Here is an 8,694-nt window from a genome sequence, read left to right on the forward strand (position 1 = left end):
GTTTAGGGGTTAATATGTTTATTATAGTGGCGGATACGCTGGGGACGGCAGATTAGGGGTTAATAAGTGTAGGTAGGTTGCTGCAAAATTGGGGGCGAGAGATTAGGGGTTAATAAATATAATGTAGGTGTCGGCGATGTTGGGGGCAGCAGATTAGGGGTTAATACATATAATGTAGGTGGCGGCGGTGTCCAGAGCAGCAGATTATGGGTTAATAAGTATAATGTAGGTGTCGGCGATGTCGGGGGCGGCAGATTAGGGGTTAATAAGTGTAAGATTAGGGGTGTTTAGACTCGGGATTCATAGTAGGGTGTTAGGTGTAAACATAAATTTTATTCCCCCATAGGAATCAATGGGGCTACGTTACTGAGTTTTACGCTACTTTTTTGCAGGTGTTAGATTTTTTCTCAGCCGGCTCTCCCCGTTGATTCCTATGGGGAAATCGTGCGCGAGCACGTACGACAAGCTCACCACTGACTTAAGCAACGCTGGTATTGGAGTGCGGTAAGGAGCACAATTTTGCTCAATGCTCACTTCTTGCCTTTTAACGCTGGTTTTCCAAAAACCTGTAATACCAGCGCTGTAGGTAAGTGAGCAGTGAGAGAAAACAGTTTGTTAGCACCGCCTCTAACGCAAAACTCGTAATCTAGCCGTATATGTTCAATACATGGCCCATCTATTGTCATAATATAGTCTGTAAGTAGCATTCTGATGTGATTAATCATATAGCTATATTAATAAGTAATTATATTCTTAATTATTTGCTTCTTCATAGAATCATAGCATTTAATATCATGGTATTACATTGCATTTTTGAGCATCTCTCTATATTCCATACATACCTGCAATAGAATTTTGTTGGAACCAATATTACCATAGATATATTTACATATATTTAACTTCATTATTATTTACTGTATAATATATATATATATATATATATATATATATTATTTGAAGTAATTCCTTAATAAGGTACAGGAATATGGTCTCATATCTATGATTTCAGTCATAGGACAATTTATCTAGTATGTATTTATTTCAAAACCTAATTTTTACACCAGATTCTGAAAAACAAAAACAAAAGTTGTTTTATTCTGACACAGTTAAACATTTTAAATTCATCAATACAATTATTTGTTTAATTATCAGACACTTATTTGATATAGGATATTAGGCCTTCCTCTCAGACTTATATATATGGATATACATTTTATAGAGTATATCAACTTCTTTGAAACTTTACAGATACCAGTTATACTTTAATATCTAAATTTTTATAAAGATTTAATTTTTCCCTGAGAGTATGAGGTTGATTTCTTTATTATATACAATAGAGACATATTGTCTGGATTTTGTATATTTGAACTTAGCATGGGATAATTAACTCTTAGAGGATAAGATCTATATTCCCTGAGATTCGGCTAGCTTCAAATACTGCTCACTGCAGACTGTCCCTGACTTTGCAGGGGGTCATTATCTAGGTATGGAGCTTGTAGGCAATTCCTTTAATTGAGTTATTTAGGTATACATCAAAGTGCAATCTGCATAGTGAGTGGGGACATTTATCTGCTTTGAAATCTGATGTGTAATCAGCAAAGGGGGGTGGTGTCACCTAATTTCACCTAAATCAGACTTGCAATACAAATAAATGTACCTAGCAATGGTCAGAGCATGTCCAAGTTTAATATTTGATATATAAATGAATTCCTTTATCTTATATAATATATACACACACACACATATATATGATAATGGCTCTCAGCAATACCCTGACACTTGGTATCTTTTGTTGAAAAGAAGGAATGTAAACTCAGGAGTCTGCACGTTTCTGGAGCACTATATGGCCGGAGTTTTGTAAGAACGTTATCCATTTGCAAGAGCGCTAGGTAGCAGCACTATTTCCTGCCATGTAGTGCTCCAGATGCCTACCTAGGTATCTCTTCAACACAGAATATCATGGAAACAAATAAAATTTGATAATAGAAGTAAATTGAAAAACTTATTTAAAAAATGATATGCTCTGTCTGAATCACAAAAACAGAATTTATGCTTACCTGATAAATTACTTTCTCCAACGGTGTGTCCGGTCCACGGCGTCATCCATAACTTGTGGGAATATTCTCCTCCCCAACAGGAAATGGCAAAGAGCACAGCAAAAGCTGTCCATATAGTCCCTCCCAGGCTCCGCCCCCCCAGTCATTCGACCGACGGACAGTAGAAAAAAAGGAGAAACTATAGGGTGCCGTGGTGACTGTAGTTAAAGAAAGAAATTTATTAAACCTGATTAAACAACCAGGGCGGGCCGTGGACCGGACACACCGTTGGAGAAAGTAATTTATCAGGTAAGCATAAATTCTGTTTTCTCCAACATTGGTGTGTCCGGTCCACGGCGTCATCCATAACTTGTGGGAACCAATACCAAAGCTTTAGGACACGGATGAAGGGAGGGAGCCAATCAGGTTACCTAAACAGAAAGCACCACGGCTTGCAAAACCTTTCTCCCAAAAATAGCCTCCGAAGAAGGAAAAGTATCAAATTTGTAGAATTTGGCAAAAGTGTGCAGAGAAGACCAAGTCGCTGCCTTACATATCTGGTCAACAGAAGCCTCGTTCTTGAAGGCCCATGAGGAAGCCACAGCCCTAGTAGAATGAGCTGTGATTCGTTCAGGAGGCTGCCGTCCGGCAGTCTCGTAAGCCAATCGGATGATGCTTTTCAGCCAAAAGGAAAGAGAGGTAGCAGTAGCTTTTTGACCTCTCCTCTTGCCAGAATAAACGGCAAACAGTGAAGACGTTTGTCTGAAATCCTTTGTTGCTTCTAAATAGAACTTTAAAGCACGGACTACATCTAAATTGTGTAACAAACGTTCCTTCTTTGAAACTGGATTCGGGCACAAAGAAGGCACAACTATTTCCTGGTTAATATTTTTGTTGGAAACAACTTTTGGAAGGAAACCAGGTTTAGTACGCAAAACAACCTTATCTGAATGGAACACCAGATTGGGTGGATTACACTGCAGAGCAGATAATTCAGAAACTCTTCTAGCAGAAGAAATAGCAACCAAAAACAGAACTTTCCAAGATAACAACTTGATATCTATGGAATGCAAGGGTTCAAACGGAACCCCTTGAAGAACTGAAAGAACCAAATTTAGACTCCAAGGAGGAGTCAAAGGTCTGTAAACAGGCTTGATCCTGACTAAAGCCTGTACAAAAGCTTGAACATCTGGCACAGCTGCCAGTCGTTTATGTAACAAGACAGATAGAGCAGAAATCTGTCCTTTTAAAGAACTCGCTGACAATCCCTTATCCAAACCTTCTTGTAGAAAGGAAAGGATCCTGGGAATTTTAATCTTACTCCATGAGAATCCCTTGGATTCACACCAACAGATATATCTTTTCCATATTTTATGGTAAATCTTTCTAGTTACAGGTTTTCTGGCTTGAACCAGAGTATCTATCACGGAATCCGAAAACCCACGCTTAGATAAAAACAAGCGTTCAATTTCCAAGCAGTCAGCTGGAGAGAAACTAGGTTTGGATGTTCGAATGGACCTTGTACTAGAAGATCCTGTCTCAAAGGTAGCTTCCATGGTGGAGCCGATGACATATTCACCAGGTCTGCATACCAAGTCCTGCGTGGCCACGCAGGAGCTATCAAAATCACAGAGGCCTTCTCCTGTTTGATCCTGCTACCAGCCTGGGAATGAGAGGGAACGGTGGAAACGCATAAGCTAGGTTGAAGGCCCAAGGCGCCACCAATGCATCCACTAGAGTCGCCTTGGGATCCCTGGATCTGGACCCGTAGCAAGGAACCTTGAAGTTCTGACGAGACGCCATCAGATCCATGTCTGGAAAACCCCATAATTGGGTCAACTGGGCAAACCCCTCCGGGTGAAGTTCCCACTCCCCCGGATGGAAAGTCTGACGACTCAGATAATCCGCCTCCCAGTTGTCTACTCCTGGGATGTGGATCGCAGATAGGTGGCAGGAGTGATCCTCCGCCCATTTGATGATTTTGGACACCTCTCTCATTGCCAGAGAACTCCTTGTTCCCCCCTGATGGTTGATGTAAGCAACAGTCGTCATGTTGTCTGATTGGAATCTTATGAATCTGGCCTTTGCTAGTTGAGGCCAAGCCTGGAGAGCATTGAATGTCGCTCTCAGTTCCAGAATGTTTATCGGGAGAAGAGACTCTTCCCGAGACCATAGGCCCTGAGCTTTCAGGGAGTCCCAGACCGCGCCCCAGCCTAATAGACTGGCGTCGGTCGTGACGATGACCCACTCTGGTCTGCGGAAGCTCATTCCCTGGGACAGGTGATCCTGGGTCAGCCACCAACGGAGTCTCTGGTCATCTGATCTATTTGAATCACTGGGGACAAGTCTGTATAGTCCCCATTCCACTGTTTGAGCATGCACAGTTGTAATGGTCTTAGATGAATTCGAGCAAAAGGAACTATGTCCATTGCTGCAACCATCAACCCTACTACTTCCATGCACTGAGCTATGGAAGGCCGTAGAATAGAGTGAAGAACTTGACAAGCGTTTAGAAGCTTTGACTTTCTGACATCTGTCAGGAAAATCTTCATTTCTAAAGAATCTATTATTGTCCCCAAGAAGGGGACTCTTGTCGACGGAGACAGGGAACTTTTTTCTATGTTCACCTTCCACCCGTGAGATCTGAGAAAGGCTAGAACAATGTCTGTGTGAGCCTTTGCTTTGGAAAGAGACGACGCTTGAATTAGGATGTCGTCCAAGTAAGGTGCCACTGCAATGCCCCTTGGTCTTAGAACCGCTAAAAGGGACCCGAGCACCTTTGTGAAAATCCTTGGAGCAGTGGCTAGCCCGAATGGGAGAGCCACAAACTGGTAATGTTTGTCCAGAAAGGCGAACCTTAGGAACTGATGATGATCTTTGTGGATAGGAATATGTAGATATGCATCCTTTAAATCCACGGTAGTCATAAATTGACCCTCCTGGATTGTAGGTAAAATCGTTCGAATAGTTTCCATTTTGAACGATGGCACTCTGAGAAATTTGTTTAGAATTTTCAAATCCAGAATTGGTCTGAAAGTTCCCTCTTTTTTGGGAACTACAAACAGATTTGAGTAAAACCCCAGACCTTGTTCCACAGTTGGAACTGGGTGTATCACTCCCATTTTTAACAGGTTTTCTACACAATGTAAGAATGCCTGTCTCTTTATTTGGTTTGAAGATAAGCGAGACATGTGGAACCTTCCCCTTGGGGGTAGTTCCTTGAATTCTAGAAGATAACCCTGAGAGACTATTTCTAGTGCCCAGGGATCCTGAACATCTCTTGCCCAAGCCTGAGCAAAGAGAGAGAGTCTGCCCCCTACTAGATCCGATCCCGGATCGGGGGCTACCTCTTCATGCTGTCTTGGTAGCAGCAGCAGGTTTCTTGGCCTGCTTACCCTTGTTCCAGCCTTGCATCGGTTTCCAAGCTGGTTTAGACTGGGAAGCGTTACCCTCTTGTCTAGAGGCTGTAGAGTTAGAGGCCGGTCCGTTCCTGAAATTGCGAAAGGAACGAAAATTGGACTTATTCTTAGCCTTGAAAGGCCTATCTTGTGGGAGCATGGCCCTTACCCCCAGTGATATCTGAAATAATCTCTTTCAATTCTGGCCCAAAGAGGGTCTTACCTTTGAAAGGGATATTAAGCAATTTTGTCTTGGAAGATACATCCGCCGACCAAGACTTTAGCCAGAGCGCTCTGCGCGCCACAATTGCAAACCCTGAATTTTTCGCCGCTAATCTCGGTAACTGCAAAGCGGCATCTAAAATAAAGGAATTAGCTAACTTAAGTGAGTGAATTCTGTCCATAACCTCCTCATACGGAGTCTCTCTACTGAGCGATTTTTCTAGTTCTTCGAACCAGAACCACGCTGCTGTAGTGACAGGAATAATACACGAAATAGGTTGAAGGAGGTAACCCTGCTGTACAAAAATCTTTTTAAGCAAACCCTCCAGTTTTTTATCCATAGGATCTTTGAAAGCACAATTGTCCTCAATAGGAATGGTTGTGCGTTTGGCTAGTGTAGAAACCGCCCCCTCGACCTTAGGGACTGTTTGCCATAAGTCCTTTCTGGGGTCGACCATAGGAAATAATTTCTTAAATATAGGAGGAGGGACAAAAGGTATGCCAGGTTTCTCCCACTCCTTATACACTATGTCCGCCACCCGCTTGGGTATTGGAAAAGCGTCGGGGTGCACCGGGACCTCTAGGAACTTGTCCATCTTGCACAATTTTTCTGGGATGACCAGGTTGTCACAATCATCCAGAGTAGATAGCACCTCCTTAAGCAGTGCGCGGAGATGTTCTAATTTAAATTTAAATGTCACAACATCAGGTTCTGCCTGCTGAGAAATTCTTCCTGAATCAGAAATTTCCCCATCTGACAAAACCTCCCTCATAGCCCCTTCAGATTGGTGTGAGGGTATGACAGAGCAATTATCATCAGCGCCCTCCTGCTCTACAGTGTTTAAAACAGAGCAATCGCGCTTTCTCTGAAATGCAGGCATTTTGGATAAAATATTTGCTATGGAGTTATCCATCACTGCCGTCAATTGTTGCATAGTAACAAGCATTGGCGCGCTAGAAGTACTAGGGGTCTCTTGAGTGGGCAAAACTGGTGTAGACACAGAGGGAGATGATGTAGAACTATGTCTACTCCCTTCATCTGATGAATCATCTTGGGCAACTTTACTATCTGTGGCAGTACTGTCCTTACTTTGTTTGGACGCTATGGCACAATTATCACACATATTTGAAGGGGGAGACACATTGGCTTCCATACATACAGAACATAGTCTATCTGAAGGCACAGACATGTTAAACAGGCTTAAACTTGTCAATAAAGTACAAAAAACTTTTAAAACAAAACCGTTACTGTCTCTTTAAATTTTAAACAGGGCCCACTTTATTACTGAATATGTGAAAAACTATGAAGGAATTATTCAATCTTAATCAAATTTTCACCACAGTGTCTTAAAGCATTCAACACATTGCACCCCAAATTTCAGGCTGTTAACCCTTAAAATGTGGAAACCGGAGCCGTTTACAGTTTTAACCCCCTTACAGTCCCAGCCCCAGCCTTTGCTGCAACTTCACCAAACCCAGGGGAGTATACGATACCAAATGAAGCCTTCTAGGATCCTTTTCAACTAATTCCAGACCCACACACATGCAGCAGCATGTACTGCTCTCAAAAGTAACTGCGCAGTAATGGTGCGAAAATGAGGCTCTGCCTACTACTGAGAAAGGCCCTTCCTGACTGGAAAGGTGTCTAAACCAGTGCCTGACGTAAAAAAACGTTCCCCAAAGTTATAAAGTGTGAATATCAACATCAAACTGTATAAAATGCCTAAATAAAGCAATCGATCTAGCCCATAAATGTGTCTACCAGTTTTATAGCCCATATTAAGCCCTTTATTCTGTTTGAGACTAAGAAAATGGCTTACCGATCCCCATGAGGGGAAAAATGACAGCCTTCCAGCATTACACAGTCTTGTTAGAAATATGGCTAGTCATACCTCAAGCAGAAAAGTCTGCCAACTGTTCCCCCCAACTGAAGTTATCTCATCTCAACAGTCCTGTGTGGGAACAGCAATCGATTTTAGTTACTGCTGCTAAAATCATACTCCTCTCACAAACAGAACTCTTCATCTTTTTCTGTTTCAGAGTAAATAGTACATACCAGCACTATTTTAAAATAACAAACTCTTGATAGTAGAAAAAAAACTACAACTAAACACCACATACTCTTCACCATCTCCGTGGAGATGCTACTTGTTCAGAGCGGCAAAGAGAATGGCTGGGGGGGCGGAGCCTGGGAGGGACTATATGGACAGCTTTTGCTGTGCTCTTTGCCATTTCCTGTTGGGGAGGAGAATATTCCCACAAGTTATGGATGACGCCGTGGACTGGACACACCAATGTTGGAGAAATAAAATTTTTGGGTTTCATATCCCTTTAAAATCACATTCTCTATCTAAATTACGAGAAAACATATTTGGGTTATCATGTCTCTTTAAGTTGTTAAACACGGTTCCAACTGACCTTTTTATCTTGAGCTAATACAGGATGTGACAATAACTATAGTGAGATCCATACAATATAACATTGTGTTATCCTAATAAAAACAGAATGAAACGTTTCTTGCTTTTATGTAAAAATTGTGATTTGTCCCAAACTCCTTACAGAGGCCAGAAATCAAAATCTTTAACATTGTTTTTTTTAAATGCTGTAAAATTGCCTAAACCTGCAAATCTCATTTTCATTATCTTCAGGTTACAGAACTTGCTTTTTGGCATCTATAGGGAGTGTGGAGCAGATGCAATGTTTACACCAAAGTGTATTGATCACGCTATTATAATGCAAGTCTCTCCACTTACAACAGTGTAGGGAACATCCTTTAGAAAAATACACGGCTTTCAAATTAAAAATTGCCTTTCCAGAATCCTGTTTAGGATCTTGTAGCACTGATGGATAATCTTTCCTAAGCAAAGTGCTGTAGAGAATCGGACCCCTTTTGATGTTTGATGAGATGCACTATCAAAAAAAAAAAAAAAAGGATTTTATTCTTCAGTGTAGTCAAGTATTATGTGCTTATAATTTCTTTTAATATTTTAGTTTGTGTGTCTTTAAAAAAATGTTATCGATGATAAGTAGTGGTGCCT

Source organism: Bombina bombina, chromosome 3 (genome assembly GCF_027579735.1).
Source record: "Bombina bombina isolate aBomBom1 chromosome 3, aBomBom1.pri, whole genome shotgun sequence".
Lineage (NCBI taxonomy): Eukaryota > Metazoa > Chordata > Amphibia > Anura > Bombinatoridae > Bombina > Bombina bombina.